Source organism: Asterias rubens, chromosome 1, assembly GCF_902459465.1.
Source record: "Asterias rubens chromosome 1, eAstRub1.3, whole genome shotgun sequence".
Classification (NCBI taxonomy): Eukaryota; Metazoa; Echinodermata; class Asteroidea; order Forcipulatida; family Asteriidae; genus Asterias; species Asterias rubens.
The window spans coordinates 22,490,408-22,510,912 of NC_047062.1; the positions used below are offsets into that span (position 1 = coordinate 22,490,408).

The 20,505-nt window shown below is 36.1% G+C and overlaps 1 long non-coding RNA gene across 1 annotated transcript; it reads right to left on the reverse strand.

The window, feature by feature from the left end:
* Positions 1-12,756: 12,756 nt before the first annotated feature.
* Positions 12,757-20,495, reverse strand: LOC117298163. The gene is made up of 4 exons (XR_004519952.1): positions 20,354-20,495; positions 19,075-19,222; positions 17,337-17,516; positions 12,757-16,837 (listed from the first exon to the last, which is right to left on the reverse strand). It is a non-coding gene; the product is annotated as an uncharacterized LOC117298163 (long non-coding RNA).
* Between the last annotated feature and the right edge of the window lie 10 nt (positions 20,496-20,505).

A 20,505-nucleotide genomic window follows, 5' to 3' on the forward strand; every position in this document is an offset into this window, starting at 1 on the left:
TATCAAAATCTTTACCATGGATGGATTCATCGCTACTGTGACAGGGTTTGCTTCTTTCTGTTTTCTCAGCAAGTAGAACCAGTAGACCCATTTTGCTGAAACTTTCACCGTTTTATTTCATCTTTCTAACTCTTTGTGAAATTGACCCAGGATGATTAGGGTCAAAGGTTCATTTTTAATGTAAAAGTAAATTTTTATTTATTTTTTTGATTTACAGGCATCAAGAGATTAAGTACTCTTGAAGAGAATCAACATCTTTGGATCGGTCTACACTGAGAGGAACTCAAGGCAATAGCTCACTGGAACAAGGAGATGAAATCGACGACGACGACAACAAAGCGACCACCTGATGCCAGAGAGATGTCTTACTGATGAGGAGGCCGATGTTTTACCTGTGTTTATTAATTGAAAAATGCGCCACTTCAAATTAGGTGATTTATCATTTGGTAAGTTTTGCACAAGTCCCCAAATGTTTGGTTTTATATATTTAACTCTGAAAACAGAAGAGCAAAAATTCAGTGACAAAGGGTTCGCCACACGTAAGGAAACCCCTGGAAATTTTTTTAACTGTGTTTGATTGAAAATTGCGCCACTTCAAACTAAAAGTTGACGTTTGGCCCCCAAAATATTTTGATGTACAAATAGGCTCGTTTTATTTCAGACGTTTTATATTTTACCAGTGAAAACAGAGGAGCAAAAATCAGTGACAAAGGGTTCGCCTGGCCATTTTTTTTTTAAATGTTTGGAAAAAAACGAGCGTAATTTGTTGATGTATCAAAATCTTTACCTTGGATGAATTCATCGCTACTGTGACAGGGTTTGCTTCTTTCTGTTTTCTCAGCAAGTAGAACCAGTAGACCCATTTTGCTGAAACTTTCACCGTTTTATTTCATCTTTCTAACTCTTTGTGAAATTGACCCAGGATGATTAGGGTCAAAGGTTCATTTTTAATGTAAAAATAAATTTTTATTTATTTTTTTGATTTACAGGCATCAAGAGATTGAGTACTCTTGAAGAGAATCAACATCTTCGGATCGGTCTACACTGAGAGGAACTCAAGGCAAGAGCTCACTGGAACAAGGAGATGAAATCATCACCGAAGACGACGACGACCACCTGATGCCAGAGAGATATCTTACTGATGAGGAGGCCGAGCATCCATCCCAGTATGGGTACTTAAATAAGATAAGGATCCTTTATCAATGACAGTGCCATCAGGATTGTCTCAAGAAACAAAATGAGGCTTGACATCCAAATTTAGTCTGGTTCTTTTTTTCAAACTTTGAGAGTTTCGAGCGGGTTTTGATCGGTACACAGGAACCAGACGAAATGGCCGAACTGTGGTAAAGGTGTTTTTAAACTGTCAGTGTTTGCTGACATTAGTTTGTGTTATATAGCAGATCCTTGCCATTTGATTGGAGGAGTGTCCGTCATGTGTTGGCAAATAAAAGTACTATTGCACGCTAACGTCACTCAGCTTGCATTTTTCGTTCCATCCGAAAAGTACTATTGCACGCTGAGGAGCAAAAAACATCACCGCGTGCGCGTGTCTTTGGTAACGCAGCAGTGTTACTGCAAGGCACATTACTAGCATTCGGTTTCTGCGTGTCCCAAAACAGCTGTACAGAACGTATTGTGTCAAACGGGCCGACCCAAAAGAAACGGCTGTAATTTCATAATTACAAATAGTAGGCCTACGCTTTGTTTATGAAAGTTGTATCTTCCAATCAAAATGACAAAGATCTACTTGGACAATATATAAAACAAATAATGAATGTTTTTCATTCGTGCAAGGGTGCAAATATGTTCGTTCGTTGAAAGATGGACTCATGAACATACTCGCACCATTGCACTCATAAACATTCATTATTTGTATAATACTCATGCTGTATAGCTAGTTTCAAAATACGAGTATCTAAAATTTAATTGTTTACCTTCATGAATTGTTGTTATTGATCGATCCTCCCCTTACCCCTGGGGTGGGTTGATCGATTGAAAGAACGAACGAGGCATAATATTTGTGTATTTTACATAAATTGTCTCAAAGGCAGTGGACACTATTGGTAATTACTCAAAATTATTATCATAAACCTTTCTTGGTAATAACGAGTTATCGGGAGAGGTTGATAGTATAAAACATTTTGAGAAACGGCTCTCTCTGAAGTTACTTAGTTTTCGAGAAAGAAGTAATTTTCCACAAATTTGATTTTGAGACCTCAGATTTAGAATTTGAGGTCTCGAAATCAAGCATCCGAAAGCACACAACTTCGTGTGACCATGGTGCGACAAGGGCGTTTTTTTTTCTTCTTTTATTTATATCTCACAATTTTGACAATCGCTTGAGCTCAAATTTTCACAGGGATGTTATTTTATGCATATGTTGAGATACATCAACTGTGAAGACTAGTCTTTGACAGGTACCAATAGTGTCCAGTGTCTTTGATACATTTTATCGAAACATTCCCACGAAACGAGTTCACAATACTTTGTACAAAATGCATACATTTTTCATATAGCACGTTTGACTTTACTTTCTAAAAAAACGGATTTTTTTTTTCAATTTTTTTTTTCAAAACTCTCTTGGCAAATGTTTTTTTCCCTCATACTTTTAAAACTTGCTTCCTTTAAAAACTCTTCTTTTCTAGATTTTCCCAGAGTTGAAATATCTTAAATCAGTTTAGGAAAACAAAAAAATTCTGTAAAATTTGCTTGTGACTCAAATTGTGGGAGTGCTTCTGGTTCTATATATCGATACTTTGATGATTGTGAAGCCAAGTACAACTTGCACGCACTCAAGACAATTAATGCAACCAAAACACATCCTAAAGTTGTATTCTTCTTGGGACCAATCTTCATGACATACAAGTATGTCATCAATTTAATAAAATTTACTCATTTTAGGCACGACATGTTTGGATAAGTGTGATGCACACCTGTCCAAACTTAAATGAAATTGATTAAAAGTACAATATCTTTTACGAAACAGTCACATTTGAAAATGTTGTTTTTTCTTCTTTGCATTGCTGTGACAGTAATAATTAACAGTTCTAAATTTCATTGATTTTTTTGGGGCATCAGCTGATGAAAAAAAAATCTTATTTCAGAGATAAATTTTATTTCAACTCAAGGATGGTAAATGTTGTACTTGGCTGTTTTTATAATTTGAAAAATTATGTCTTAAATTATTTGGTTACCATTCATTAAATGCTGTAGAAAGCACCACTGAACTGTAGAAGCAGCAGAGTTGTGCAAACGTGTGTGCCGGTTGGTGTGGCCAACTACTATCTGGAATGTGTGGCGACCTAATGATCCAAGAGTTAATGGTTGGGTAAGCATTTTATTAAGTGGAATCTTGTTAATGTGGCGCTGGTAGTCTGTCTTACCGGTGTCCTACCTTACATGATTGACAAACTATTTCAACTTTCTCGATCTCCGACAAAAAAACAAAACCTAAGAAAGAAAGGATTTGGTTGCCTGTTGAAGTCTTTGGGGGCCTGTATCGAAAGTGTCAAGGACTGAGGACCGTAGCACTTTTTTTCACATTTTTTACCTGATCATTTTGTTATCCTAAGTTGGTACCCGTCTCTCTATACTGTTCCTGTGTAAACGGGTCTACTTTTTGATCAACCTTTTCTGCAACCGGACATCCTCTTCTGATCTGAGGGAGACTCTGGACCTGACGGATGACGGAGACTTCTACCCAGATGTTGGTGCGAGGGTTGGAGAAACGAGATTCTGAACATGGCTATTCACATTTCAATCAGGTACTCAGGCTTTTACATTGGTTTCACTTGTGTTAAGAAGTTTTGACTGTATCAAAAGGAGATATCAAAGATGACATTGGGATTGTGTAGGAAGTAAACAGGGTGCTTTATTGTAGAAGAAACATCTTTGCTTAATAGAAAGATGCTGTTGTGCATTATGTTATTGTAGGTTTTACTTACACTCCTTCGTAAGTTAGAATAGTGTTAAGATTTCCGAGTTAGTTAAAACCCCTGTTGAACTGGTTGACGTTAGTTATTCAGTCTATGACGTTAACTATTGGTCGTTTTCAGTGACCAATTAACTAGGTTGTTCATTGTAGGTTTTGAGTGGTCAGCTCTATGACAGATTCTACAGTAGGTATGTTAACGACAATCAGTTGAGGAAATGATTTACAAATGATGTTGACCAATAGACATTGCTTTTATAATACATTTTTCATAAACGTAGTAATTTAGCTGCAGTAGTTGTTTTCAATCCTTTAGGGTATTAATTATTTGATAGTCGTGAAAATTTTTTACAAATAGTTAACCCTTTTCCAGCTGAACATGGTGACGACACACAGGCGTTTTTTTTACAAAACTCACAAAATTTGTAAAGTTCAGCCGCAATGTTGGAATCTTGTTTCTCTGATCAGCACATCATCATCTGGGTTGAAGTCTTAGTTATTCAGGCTGTTAAAGTGACAAAGACACTTGGTCATTAATTATTTTGACAGGTTCTAAAAAGAGTAGGCAAGTTTATGATATTAAACCCGTAGAACTGTTGGGAACAAATGCAAGCTACTAGTTTTTGTCAGTATAACAATTGTATTTTGTGTTTGTTAAGATCTCTTTGAAACAAAACAAATTTTGTGCGATGTCCATCAATTATTTTAATTCTTTAATGGTAAACATTAGAATGTCTCAACACGTACAACAGCAAAGTGCACAATGGATCAAACTAGGTGTTTATTAGTGTATTAGCAGTATTAGTGTAGACTTATTCAGTTAAATAACCTCAGAACAAACAAAGTAATTTGTCACATGGCTAGGTTGTTTAGGGAAAAGGGAGCATACACACTAGTCCATTATTAGTGTAGAATTATTAAATAAATAACTTCAAAACTATTAGTTAATTCTCAATTCGCTTGTTAGATTGATTTTGTTATGAATATTATGCCAAAAAGAAACAGCAGGAATAGGTATTCTAAATAAGACGTCGCTTTGTTACTTTAGTCATGCACTGTTTGCAGAATCACAGGTGTCTTTCTAGATGGAAAATACACCAAGTTATCAGTGATTTTATCGTCATTTATAAAACCTTAATTTTCCGACATCGACATCAGACTCATTTTTAGGCAAAATTGTAATTTATAATTGGTTTGAAATCATTAGCATGCAGTGGTTGGTTTGCATAATTACATGCAGTTAATCAGTAGGAGTAGTTGTTGGTCCTAGATTTTCAATACTTAATTGGGACTTCATCAGCAATTTGTAGTTCCGTAGGATTTGAAACTTTGTTGTACTTAGGAGTTTGTTTAGAGATAGGTTAGGTTTATTTAAGAGTTTTTTCTTAGTCTAGTTATCCTCCATAAACCCAATGTCATCTCCAATATCTCCTGTTATGATACTCAATGCAATGAAGATGCAAATCTGATGTTTCCGTACAACCTCACTTTTGACTTTGAAATTTGACTTTATTTATTTGACTTTGTTTGAACATGTAATCACACACTGTTAAAATGTTGCGATGTTTTAACAAATCCAAAACTTATGATTGATTGATTTGAAACAAAATTTATGAAGAAGTGTAGTACTTCTTATGCAAGTGAAACCAATACATTCCTGAGTATGCTATTAATATTGAAAAGAACATGCATATTTTAGTTCTGTTTTTGTGCTCGTCACAAAAATTAACAAAATTGTTCAAGTTCAGCCGCCATGTTGGAATCTTGTTTCTCTGATCAGCGCATCATCATCTGGGTTGAAGTCTTCGTTATTCTGATGGTACAGGACTCAATCGGTGACGGAGTGGAATCGTCCTTTTACACTTCAACCAAAATTCAAACTTGAAACTTGACTCCAAGAACTTAGCGACGTGTTTGCCCGAACAGGGGGAGACGTCCGATGGTACACTTGATACAGATTCATCAAACGTTTTAACGGGCAACAGAATCCTTTCGACTTATGTTTTGGACTTTGAAAAAAAAATCTTTAGTTTGTTTTGGCTTCGGACTTTAAAAAAACCCCAATATTTTTAGTTTGTCAATCATGTAAAGCAGGACTTTGGTAAAACAGACTATCAATGAAACATTAACTTGATTTAACTTAATAAAATGCTTTCCTTCCATTAATACTTAGATCATTAAGTCGCTTCACTTTCTAGATAGTAGTTGGCCACACCAACTGGCACACACGTTTGCGCAACTCTGCTGCTTCTACAGTTCAGTGGTGCTTAAAAAATCAAAAAAATCCCTTAAAAATTGCCTTTTTTATATAGACTAAGTCAGCCAAAAATATTTCTCGTGCCGTTGTACGGTTCGAAATTAACTGCGTAAAAAGTTTGGCCCTACCCCCCCTATTATTAAAATCATGATCAACCAAGTGCACCCCCTATAGGGGTGCAGAAGAGACTGTATCCCATAGTCAATGTACACCAACATGTAATCAACTAGAAATTTGCATATGACACTTATACAAGGCGTCAAATTCAAATTACCATAAGATTATATTGCTAGGTACATCAAAATGGAATGCAGCCCCTTATTAAAGGTATCGTCTTATAGCTTGTTGTGACTTTAAATAACAATAAAATGGAGTTCCATTGTGGACTTAGTCATTTTTTGACCAAAACACTAGCCATTGTTTGTACTTAGTCATTTTTTGAGCAGAAACTCATAGTCAATGTTTGTACTTAGTCTTTTTTTGGACTTAGTCATTTTTTGACAAAAACACTTAGTAATTATTGACTTTCTGTGTCCTTTTGTGGACTTAGTCATTTTTTGACCAAAAACACTAGCCATTGTTTGTACTTAGTAATTTTTTGAGCAGAAACTCATAGTCAATGTTTGTACTTAGTCTTTTTTTGGACTTAGTCATTTTTTGACCAAAAACACTAGCCATTGTTTGTACTTAGTAATTTTTTGAGCAGAAACTCATAGTCAATGTTTGTACTTAGTCATTTTTTGACCAAAAACACTAGCCATTGTTTGTACTTAGTAATTTTTTGAGCAGAAACTCATAGTCGATGTTTGTACTTAGTCTTTTTTTGGACTTAGTCATTTTTCCAAGATTGAGATTATAAAGTCACAGAACAAGCTATAAGATGCGGCCTTTACAGAAGATACAACATTGGTAGTTATGCTATTGTAAATTTTGGTAAGCATGCAAGTAAACATTCATCTAATGTCCACTTGATGTAAAAACTGTTTTGAGATAAACAATTAATAAAGAAATTTGTTTTGAAACGCTGCAAGTTTTAGATAATGTTTTTTGTGTCCAAATTTGTGCACTCTATATGCAGTATATGAATACCAATGTTGTACCTTCTTTATAAGTAAGAAATGCAACCTGTAAACCATAAAGGAGTCAAATTTAATTAGATTTGTTTTAAAAAAAACAAAAACAAAAAACGCTTTGATTCTTGGAATATTCTGAAAAAGCACAAACAATTATTTTACAAGTTTGTGGAAACCAAATAGTTAATTTATGTTTTCATGAGACTAGTTTTTTTGTTAGCCATGTGGACTCCTTTTGGAAAAAACAGGTTACATTTCTTCCTTGGTTGATCATTTATATTTCTTAGCTATGGTTGTCATTTGCCAGCTGATGCTTCTTCTCTGATAAATTCTTAACTGGTTTGGGGGTTTAAGTTGAATTTTGAAACTATACACATTTTCAATACTTTTCATAAATACAAGTATGAATTGAAAGCTGTATTTGATTTTACAAATACAATTTTTGAATTGTGGCACTTGACAAGTGCATAAAAAAAAGAGAAAAAAAAAAAGACAATTTGAAATAATTTCAATGAGGTTTAAGTAATTTTACATCAACTGGCACATTTCTAACCATCAATTTAAGCAACTATCAAAATGAATAGTAAGGAAGCAACAGGAGTGCAAAAGCACCCCCAAAACAAAAATTGTTTTAATTAAAACATTCCGGATACATAACATACATCTTAGTCATAATCAAGCTCTTGAGGTAGGGGTGGGTGGGGGTTAATGTCTAACAGTGGGGATGCACTAACTGATGTTATTGTTTTCTTTCTTTGGAAAACATGAGTTTGTTCAAATAAAGTCTTGAAAATTCAAATAAACAATCTAGTCTGGTTTGCTTATTATTTTCTGATGAATCATAATATTTGGACAATTATTGGTTCTATGAACGGCTTTGGTGATCCCCTATTTCCCTTCTAGGTGTTGATGAACTAATTAAAAGTACTTTTAGAAAATAATAAAGATTGGGGATACTTTTGGTAATTATCAAACACCCGTCTCATCACTTGGTGTGCCTCAATAAATGCATAAATAACAAACCAGTGAAAGTTTTGGCTCAAATGATCATCAAAGTTGAAAACAAAATATGAAAGGAAATCTACATTCCATGCATAAAATTGTGTGCTTTCAGATGCATGAGAAGGGCTTCATGCCTGAAGCCTTGCTCAGATTAAATTTTTTGAAAAAAAATACCACTTTCCCTAAAACTACATTTTACTTTGAAGGGTGTTTTTCCAACATTGTTTAACATCAACATGACCAGTGCTCTAACGTTTTCAGGGTAATTAATTTTTGGAGTAACTACCAAGTACACCTATTTAATAGGATGCATTCAAAACTATAAAGCTAATTTTTTTCTCAATATCCTGGGGAGGGGTAGAGTTTCATATTATTCGTGAACAGTAATTCCATGTTTGCAAGTACAGAAATACAGTGAAATTGTTCCTTTTGGTTAACTAGAATCAGTTGCAAAACTCCAAAAATGCTCATTCACAATATTAGGTAATGACCTCATGGGGTAGTTTAGTATCGAATTGACGATGCTTAGCCTGTAATACAGGCATTATGTTTGGCTCTTGAGGGAAAAGTATGAACATTTCATCGAGAAGAAGGGCTCACCTAAATGAAAGTTTTTAATAGAAATTAAACGGATTCTTCGGAGGCCCCACAAAAAAGAAGAAGTCATAAATAATGTGGGTCTTAGGAGTACGAGAGAAATTTGGGCAAATGTGTTGGTATAAATTATTATGGCCCTACAGCTAGTAATAGAAATATACATTTTGGTTGCCTTACAGAACGGTTGAGGCTCGTACCTCAGTGACTGCTGTTGTGGCTGGAAAGACTGCTGAGATGTAGGGAGAGGCAGCATACACTTCTGATGAAAGGGAAACATTCAGATTCCACGAACTCTGAAAAAGAACAAAATTATATTTAGAGTATGGATGTAAATTAGTGTTCATACATAATGAGGGGATATAGAAAGTATAAGGCATTAGGAAATTTTACTTCAGGACAGCATGTTCAGGGGGGCCTTTAAATTGTCTCCACATATACATGACATGTACAGTACCTCATGTCGTCAAATCTAACTCCCAACACACAAGAAAACAATGTAAAGAAAAATATGTGCGCCCTGTGAATTTACTCTAAACACTTGCATTGAACTTTGAAGGAATTGGAGAAACACAAAACGTGTAGTGCAAAGTGTTAGTATTCATCAGCAAAATCGATGTGGGTCAATGTTTCAACAAATATCCGTCCCTAACAATATTTTCCTCACTTGTATTGAGCGAGAATTCAGTGGTTTAATCAATTTTAACACAATCTATGTTTCTTCTATTTGTCTTGGGTTATATCATTGACATTTAGCTGACAATAGTTTGATTGTATTGCCCGAGACAATCTTGTCTTATAACCTCCTCAAATTTCCTCTTTTGCATCAACACATGAATCACTTACCTGATTAAGAAGATTCTATGAACATCCGTGCGGTTATCATCGTGGAAGTTGTTAAACTTTGATGTGTAAAATTTTACAGAAAATCTGCTTTTCTTCCACACACACGTCGAGCAATCGCCTTTGAACACACGATGCCCGCGCTCAGAAACAAAATGGCCGCGAGGAGTTAAAGGGTGCACCAACATCGTTCCCAGGGGTGATCGATATCGCCATCTTTTACCAGCATGCCTTGCTCGATGTGCATGCGCGTGACCGTAGTACGAACGTCATCCTTTTATTGGCCGAAATTTGAAAGAATCATAGGGGGTGAGGCCAGCACTTTTATCAACTTTTGCCTATTTTTGTTTGTTAAGGTGCGATGTTGTGCTCTTCATGATGCAGTAGGCTTGTCTGAAGCCTTTTTCTTTATTGAATAGAAGCCAATAATATTTCAAGCAATAATTTAAGAAGTTGTTATTTGTTTTTTACTTGAAAGAATTGGGGCGAAACTTGAAAAATATCAGGGGTAAAGTCCAGCATTTTTATCAAATATAGCCTTATGATTTTTTTCGAGCGAAAAGTTCACAAGGCAATTTTTTTCGAGCGAAAAGTTCACAAGCCTTAATTTTTGTCGAGCGAAAAATTCACAAGGTTATAGCCTTATGCAATTCACAAGGCTACATCCTTGTGATTTTTTGTTGAGCGACAAGTTCATAAGGCTTGTAGACTTTTTCCAGCAAAATGTGACAAGTTCAGCCTTGTAGATTTTAGGCTAGATTTTGGCTAGTTTCATAAGGCTATATATAGCCTTGTAGATTTTACGCCAAAATTTTTACTAGTTTCATAACGCTAGATTTTAGGCCAGATTTTGACTAGTTTCATAAGGCTATAATAGCCTTGTAGATTTTAGGCTAAATTTTGAAAGGCCAAAGTTTGACTAGTTTCACAAGGCTATAAAAACTTGTAGATTTTAGGCCAAATTTTGACTAGTTTCATAAGGCTATAAGCCTTGTAGATTTTAGGCTAGATTTTGAATAAATTCATAAGGCCTTGTAGATTTTAGGCTAAATTTTTTACTAGTTTCATAAGGCTAGATTTTAGGCCAGATTTTGACTAGTTTCACAAGGCTATTATAGAATTGTAGATTTTAGGCTAGATTTTGAAAGGCCAAAGTTTGACTAGTTCTTCACAAGGCTATAACCTTGTAGATTTTAGGCCAAATTTTGACTAGTTTCATAAGGCTATAATAGCCTTGTAGATTTTAGGCTAAATTTTGACTAGTTTCATAAGGCTATTATAGCATTGTAGATTTTAGGCTAGATTTTGAAAGGCCAAATTTTGACTAGTTCTTCACATAACCTTATAGATTTTAGGCAAAATTTTGACTAGCTTCACAAAGCTATAAGCCTTATAGATTATAGGTTAGATTTTAAAAGGCCAAATTTTGACTAGTTTCACAAGGCTATATATAGCCTTGTAGATTTTAGGCCAAATTTTGACTAGTTTCACAAGGCCTTGTAGATTTTAGGCTACATTTTTGACTAGTTTCATAAGGCTAGATTTTGAAGACCAAAGTTTGACTAGTTTCACAAGGCTATAACCTCGTAGATTTTAGGCTAGATTTTGACTAGTTTCACAAGGCTATTATAGCCTTGTAGATTTTAGGCTAGATTTTGAATAAATTCATAAGGCTATAGCCTTGTAGATTTTAGGCCAAATTTTGACTAGTTTCACAAGGCCTTGTAGATTTTAGGCTAAATTTTTGACTAGTTTCATAAGGCTAGATTTTAGGCCAGATTTTGACTAGTTTCACAAGGCTATTATAGAATTGTAGATTTTAGGCTAGATTTTGAAAGGCCAAAGTTTTACTAGTTCTTCACAAGGCTATAACCTTGTAGATTTTAGGCCAAATTTTGACTAGTTTCATAAGGCTATAATAGCCTTGTAGATTTTAGGCTAAATTTTGACTAGTTTCACAAGGCTATTATAGCATTGTAGATTTTAGGCTAGATTTTGAAAGGCCAAATTTTGACTAGTTCTTCACAAGGCTATAACCTTATAGATTTTAGGAAAAATTTTGACTAGCTTCAATTCACAAAGCTATAAGCCTTGTAGATTTTAGGTTAGATTTTGAAAGGCCAAATTTTGACTAGTTTCACAAGGCTATATATAGCCTTGTAGATTTTAGGCCAAATTTTGACTAGTTTCACAAGGCCTTGTAGATTTTAGGCTACATTTTTGACTAGTTTCATAAGGCTAGATTTTGAAAGGCCAAAGTTTGACTAGTTTCACAAGGCTATAACCTTGTAGATTTTAGGCTAGATTTTGACTAGTTTCACAAGGCTATTATAGCCTTGTAGATTTTAGGCTAGATTTTGAAAGGCCAAATTTTGACTAGTTTCACTTATAGATTTTAGACTAAATTTTGACTAGTTTCATAAGGCCTTATAGATTGTAGGCAAAATTTTGACTAGCTTCACAAGGCTATATATATAGCCTTGTAGATTTTAGGTTAGATTTTGAAAGGCCAAATTTTGACTAGTTTCACAAGGCTATACGCCTTATAGATTTTAGGCAAAATTTTGACTAGCTTCACAAGGCTATAGATTTTAGGTTAGATTTTGAAAGGCCAAATTTTGACTAGTTTCATTGTAGATTTTAGGCAAAATTTTGACATGTGTGCTATTTCATGTGTACGAGAATAAAGGCTGATTCTATTAAACTGTGGTTGTCTCATTATTTGACTCGTCTACTTGGCAGCCATGTTTTTCCACAATGCAACAAATCTGGTGTGTATTTATTTTATAATAGTTTCCTTGCACATAATTACTTGCTAAAAGAGACTTATATACACACCTAATTGTATTGTGGGCAAAAATTACTGCCAGAGGGTCCATCTTATCCTGGCGGAACCCTCCCCCAACCTGTGGGGAATACCTATTGGTCCCTACAGGGTTCCAACAGGATAAGATGGGCCCTCAATATAAATGGGGGGAGGCGAGGGTGGAGGCAAATAAAATGCAAGATACAAGGAGAGTCATGTTCAATTTTTTATTAAAAAAAAAAAAAAAAAAAAAAGCAGAGTCGTGCAAACACCTGTGCCTGTCGGTGGACCCCCTCGGCCACCTGGAACTTGTGATGATTTAAAGGCCCAAGTGCAATGGTCGATATGTTCTCTGTTCAGTGAAGTTCAATTAGATGTACTCCTAGTGTCTACTTCAATGTTGTAATGTCTTACAAAACATAAACGAGCCAGACGCAATTTTGCGCTTTGTTTTAGATGCAAGTGTTGAGCAGAAGGTAGTTGTTGCTTGCTTAAATGAACTGATGCTCTCAAGGGCCTAAGATTTCACCGATTGTTGTCTTGCAACCAAGCTGCACTGGTGGTGCCAAGAGATGTCGACGCTTGTTCCAATGGGATCCTAATTCAACAGATGATGACGACTTCTATCCAGATGACGATGTGCTGGTCGGAGAAACAAATTTTGCAATGGCCACTAACTTCCCCCTTGCTTTCCATGGGGCTGCAATTTGGACGTTCAGATGTAGTCAACTAACAAAATGGCTACAAGTGAACTTGTTTTTAACCAACTTTGATGACCAACAAAAATACTGAGTGTTTAAGACACATGTATCAACCAAAAGCTCTGAGAAAAACACTTCACGAATTCACACAAATGTCAACATGTTTTTAACAGTTTAAGTCTGGCGAATAGTGATGTTTTCTCATTACATGTTTGCCAATAAATGATAACAAAGATGACATTGGATTAGTATAACAACTACCATCTTAAAAAAAAAAAAAAATTTGACCACCATGACCAAACATTTTTTAACGCGGCTAAAGATTGATCAAGAACTAAAGTATTTGATTTATTTTGTTGCATTTAAGGGCAACATTTGATAAATACGCAAGCGGAAGCCTTGTTGCATTAAAGTGCAAAATTGACAAATATGCAAGCCTATAGCCTTGTTTCATTTTAGGACAAAATTTGATAAATACGCAAACCTGCAGCCTGTGAACGTTAGGGCAAACTTTGACGAATATGCAAACGCAAGCCTTGTTGCATTTAAGGGCAAAATTGTTAGCAAAATACACATGCCTATAGCCTTGTTGCAATTTCGGGCAAAATTTGAGCAAAGTTTGATAAATATGCGAGCCTAACCCTTGTTGCCTTTTAGAAAACAAATTTGATAAAAACGTAAACATAATAGCCTTGTAGCATTTTAGGGCAAAATTTGATAAATCTGCAAGCCTATAACCTTGTAGTTTTGCAGAACTTTTATGACAAACATTCTGTTTGGCACTACTTTGAAAACTAAATTTGTGATCTCCTGCAGTAATTTGTCCTTGACCATGAACAGACAGACTCTAAGAACCTTGACATAGACCTGACCTTTCACCTCTTCTAAAACATCCAATTCAAAACAACTACAAATTATAGGAATCCAATGTCAGCTTTGGTATCAAAAGGCAATAAAATTGGTTTTCTTACTAGAAATTTTGGATGTGAAGTGGCATGACCAAGCAGAACATGTTTCTCCAGCCCTCACACCATCAACTGAATAGACGTCCTCATCATCCACCGAGTCCAGATTCCATTGGCTCAAACGAAGACATCTCTTGGCACCTTTGATGATCTCAATAGATCCCCAGTTCAAACCTGTTTACTCAAACACAAAAGAATGACGTGACTAACAAAAGGCTAAATTATAAGGGGCCCTCATCCCGACGTCTTGAGAGATCTGGCTGACCAGGACGTTTTAGGGACCAACCACTAACTTCCAGCTCAATCCCTAGTCAATTGCTTCCAAAAATGCTCGCTCCAGCTCGTAATATTTTGTAAGGCATTACACCAGTGAAGGAGAACACTAGTTGTGCATCAACTACTGTTGAAATGGAGAACATACCTTCCATTGCACCCGGGCCCGCAGGACCAACACTTGTTCCAGGCAGCCAAGGGGGTCCACCAACAGGCACAGGTGTTTGCACAACTCTGCGAGTTTTTCATGGGTTTTGATGAGGCCCTAACATCAAATGACCTGCTCCTGCACAATGAGTCCACGTTTTAGATCTTGAAATTTCAATAAAAAAAAAAAAAACCCAAAAGAATAATAAAGAAATAATATGAAGAACAAATTGTGCTGTGTTTCAAGCTCTGAAGTATATTATTCCCGATATTTTTTGAAAATGTTACTGAGATTTCCATAGTTTTGTTTTTATATCTGGATACCAATGAAACAAAGTAAATGGCTTCGCTAGCACGAAAAGTCATTATTTTTTTATTTTAAAAAGTTTTACACTTTTGAGTGGTCTCATTTGTGGGTATAGGAGCAGCTCAAGCATTTAGTTTAAGTAAAACAAAGACATATGATTCAGAAATGATTGTTATTCTAAAAAAATGCAACTGTCAAAATAAATAAGAAATGAAGAGTTTTGTGTAAAATTCCACGCGACAGTTTCAATCAGAGTGCTCTCTGACTGGTAAAACTGTGTCCCAAGTAGACAATCAGAGAGCCCTGATTATCCGCAAAGGAAGGTTTCAATTATATTCATCCAAAAGTTATGCAAACAATTTGGTTAACACTTATTTGTACAGTTTCAATCAGAGTGTTCTCTGACTGGAAAAACTGTGTCCCAAGAAGACAATCAGAGTGCCCTGATTCTCTGCAAGGGAAGGTTTCTTGAAGATTTTGTTTCGTGAATTTGGCATGTATGAATCTGAATCATTAACCTTTGAGTGGGGAAGGGAATGTTTATATACCTACAGGGGAAATCTAAAGTTGTTACCATACAAGGAAGGTATGCATAACGACACAAAGGGAAGTGTCAGTAACTCACAACACAAAGGGAAGTGTCTGTAACTCACAACAAAGTGGAAGTGCCTGTAACTCACGACACAAAGGGAAGTGTCAGTTACTCACGACACAAAGGGAAGTGCCAGTTACTCATGGCACAAAGGGAAGTGTCAGTAACTCACAATACAAAGGGAAGTGTAACTCACGACACAAAGGGAAGTGTCAGTAACTCACGACACAAAGGGAAGTGTAACTCACAACACAAAGGGATGTGTCAGTAACTCACGACACAAAGGGACGTGTAACTCACGACACAAAGGGAAGTGTCAGTGACTCACGACACAAAGGGAAGTGTCAGTAACTCACGACACAAGGGGAAGTGTAACTCACGACACAAAGGGAAGTGTCGGTGACTTACGACACAATGGAAAGTGCTAGTAACTCACGACACTAAGGAAGTGTGAGCAACTCAGCATAACACCAGGTGAAGAGACCCACAAGGAGAAGTGTGAACAATTCAACACAAAATGGAAAGTGTGATTAATTCAACACACAATGGAAAGTGTGAGCAAAAAAATCATTCACACACCCTGAAACGTTGACTAACCTACAAAAATAATCGACTAATTACAAAGCAAACACCAGGTCAAGTTTTGTTTGACTCCTAAGAATGTAGACACTAAAGTGTCTCCTACTCAACACATGCAACTCTCTATTTTGATAAAAGATTTGGCTTTTCCAGAAATCAAGGCACAGCAAGATTTTGTGTTTTGTTTTATAATTATTAAATGGTTAAGAAAACCAAAACCATAAAAATCAGATGTTGCATGGCTGTTATTGCTGATGTATGAGATGGGCAAAAACCCCTCTGGGGAAAAATTCCCATGCCGGCTCCACTATATGGCAGCCAAGTTTGTCAACTCCATACACCAGCATACGTAAACTGAATGAGCTAAATGAGTGTCAGTGAGTCACGGCACAAAGGGAAGTGTCAGTAACTCACAACACCAAGGGAAGTGCCAATAACTCAAGACACAAAGGGAAGTGCCAGTAACTCCACCACAAAGGGAAGAAACATTCTTCAAACTAAGCCTTAGACAACGTTTCAGTTAGTATACTTGATAATTTACCACACAAAGAGAAGTGCGAGAAATTTCCAACGCAAGGGAAAGTGCAAGCAATTCACCACACAAGAGAAAGTATGAGCAATTCACCACACAGTCATAACCTTTATGATCCATCCCTATAATATAGGCCTACAACTAAATACAAACTCCATACAGGTTGCAACATCTGTGCTGGGGATGGCAGGAACTCCTTGTGAAGATATCACACTCTCCGTCTGGATTACTTGGTCTGTAGAAGATGAAAAAAAAGGAAAAAGACAATGATTTAATATCTTTGTTGGTACAGGAATAACCATAAATGAATAAATGAAATAATTTTGTCCAAAATGGGCTTAAGTTTGATAAAGTAAGTCTTGTAGTTTTGTCTAGAATTGGCTATAACTTGATAAAATCACAAGAGGGAAACCTTGCATTTTGGTTGAAAATTTGATGAGTTGGGATAATATAACAAGAGGGCAAGCCTTGAACTTTTTATTTTTTTGGGGGGCGGGGGGCATGGATTCAATGAAGAGAAGACAATGAGTGAAGTTTCAGTTTTAGATGTGGGAGGAACACCCCAGTAAATGAATCCAGGGATAAACACACGCAGTCGGAGTGATAACCCAATCCATGTAGTGCCCCCGGCGTGAATCAAACAAGAGTCCTAGAGGTGGAAGGCTATGGTGGAAATTAGATACAACTACGCTAACTAGACCACTAATTTTGTATTATCAATATCAATATTGTACCTGTCAACATGAAGTTCAAAGAGTTGTTATAAAGCAGATTGCTGGAAACGAGGCTTCAGTAGCAATAGCTTGAGACATCACTTCTGTTCTGTGTGACAGACAGCCACTATGACTGATGATCTGACAATCTAGACGGCATTATGACTGATGATCTGGTCACCTCTGATTGGATCACTTCATCTGTAGATGTAAAAAAGAGAATAAAGTTAAAGGTTCATTTATTTTCCCACAGTATCAAAAGAAAATAGACATTATCACTCCAAATAAATCTTTACAGTACAGATAGCAAAATCTAGATGAAATAAGACACTGCAGAGCTTGCAGGCAATGGTCCCTAATATAATGCCGGGCATTTACTTTGAGACTGAGAAGAACAATTTTCTACTTCTACGAGTTCAGGGGGGAATTAAATGTGATTTTGCCTTGTACACCCTCAAAATCTCTGCGGTGAAACCACGGTGAAATTTCAATGAAGAGCTGCATTTGGTTGAAATTCAATAATTATTTCTCTCTCATTGAAAAAAGGAGTCTTCTGACCAGTTACTGGCCTCCAAAAGCCAAGGAATTAGCCTTTCATCTACGTCATAAAATGGGCTGAAATTTGATGAAATCAGAAGGGGGTAAGCCTTGCATTTTCTTTTGAAAATTTGATAATACCAAGGCCTCGCATTGTGTAAAAAAATGGGCTGAAAATTTGATTTAAAAATGAGGGTAAGCCTTGCATTTTCTGAGATTTGATAAATTCACAAGGGGTAAGTAATCCTCGCCTTTTTTTTTTAAATGGGCTGAAATTTGGGGCTTGGTTCACCTTTTTGTGAGCGGGGAAAATGTCAGAAATGTGATTACTTTCATTTATAAATTCACATGGTTTTTTTTAGCCTTGCATGTTTGTCACAAATTTGACGAAAATGGAGAAAATCACAATGGCTAAGCCTTGTATTTTTGTCCAAAATGGACTACAATTTGATGAAGGTAAACCATGTCCGTTTGCCCAAAATGGGCTAAAATTTGATGATAACATCAAGAGGGGTTAGCCTTGCGGTTTTGTTGAAAATGGGCTGTAATTGATCTTGCAATCTTGTTTAAAATGGGCTAAAGTTTGAAATTTGATGAAATTGGTTAGCCTAGCATTTTCTTAAAAAAATTGATGAAATTGAGATGAAATCACAAGGCTTTGCATGTTGTAGAAATTTAGCTAAGAATTTAATAAAAGTCACAAGGGGTGAGCCTCGCATTTTCATTGAAAATGGGTTTTATTTTTTTTAATTCACAAGGGGGTAAGCCTTGCATGTTAGTAAAAAAAAAGGTTGAAATTTGATATACAATCACAAGACATTAAAAGCCTTGTACTCTTGCCAAAACATGAGTTTCACATTTTGGGCATTGATTCACCTTTTTGTGACGGTGACCATATCTGACTTGCGATTCATTTCATTTCAATTATTCTGGCTTAGAAAAGTGAACTCAATCACTGTACTAGCCAAGAACCGAATGGAGAGAAGACAATGAGGAATGAAGTTTCAGTTTTCGATGTGGAAGGAACACCCCCAGAAGATGCACGCAGGGAAAACCCACTTTAGGGAAAACCCACTGCAGTCGCAGTAATAACCCAAGTCAGTGCCCCCCTGCATGATTCAAAATGGGGGTCCTATAGTTGGAAGGCTTGGTACGATATTAGATACCACTACGCAAACTAGATCACCAATTAGGTATTATCAATATCGCTTTTATATCGTACCTTTAATTTGAAGTTGAAAGAGTTGATATAACGCAGATTGCTGAACACTATAGGCTTCAATAACAACAGCTTGAGACATCACTTCTGCTCTGTGGGACAGACAACACTATGACTGATGATCTGACAACCTCCAAGTGGATCACTTCATCTGTAGAAAAAAAAAGAGAATAAGGTTCAAAGTTCATTTATTTTCCCTAGCAAAGTATCAAAAGAAAAGAAAATATTGTCACTCAAAAGAGATCAGTATAAAGAATACCAGTACTGGCCCTCAAAAAAAAAGGAGTCAGCCTTGGATCTAGGTAAAAGTGGGCTGAAATTAAAAAGAAATCACAAGGGTTAGGGGTAAGCCTTGTATTTTTGTTAAAAATTTGCTGAATTTGATAAAATCACAAGAGGTAGGCCTAAGCCTTGTAAAAAAATTGATAGCACCACAAGAGGTCCTAGCATTTTTGTTGAAAATTTTGATGATACTGGATTTATCACAAGGCTTTGAATTTAGTAGAAAATGGGCTGATGGTTTGATATAATAACAAGGGGGCCAGCCTTGCATTTTTGTCTTAAATGGGCTGAAATTTGGGGCATAGATTCACCTTTTTGTGATCGATGCAAATTTTTAATTGTAAAAAAGGGGGGAGATTGCCAATCACACTTGACTTTTGTACAGTGTTTTTCAGTTTTCTATGGCACTGGGTTTGAAAAGAAAAAGAGGAAATCAGCTCATCAGCTGGTTTGTTTTTGCCTTGCATGTTCACCAAATTTGGATTCAAATTGGATACAGGTGAGGGGGAAGCCATGCATGTTTGTCAAAAAATTGATAAAAATTTGATAAAGGTAAGCCTTTGTTTTTTTGCCCAAAATGGGCTTAAATTTGATAAAATCACGAGGGGGAAGCCATGCAGTTTTGTTTGAGTGGTGTAGGCATGAATTCACCTTTTTGTGAGCGAAGACAATGTCAGAAATGTGGTTCACTTATTTTTCATTTATTCTGGTTGTGAGGCATAAGTTTCTTATAGAACAGCAAAATTAATCACAGCCAAGAACCTAATGAAGAGAAGACCATGAGAAGTAAAGTTTAAGTTTTAGATTTGGGAGGAACACCCCAAAAAAATTTTTCCAGAGAAAACCCACGCAGTTAGGGTGATAACCCAATCCACTTGTGCCCCCGGCGCAATTTAAACAGGGGGTCCTATAGAGGTTGAAGGAGTGGTAGGAAATTATATACCACTTCGCCAATTGAACACCAATTAGGTATTGTCAATATCACAATTTTGTATTCTACCTGTAAACATGAAGTTGAATGAGTTGTCATTTCGCAGATCGCTTGAAACAAGGCTTCAATAATGACAGCTTGAGACATCACTTCTGCTCTGTGTGACAGACAACCACTATGACTGAGGATGTGACAATCTCCGAATGGATCACTTCTTCTGT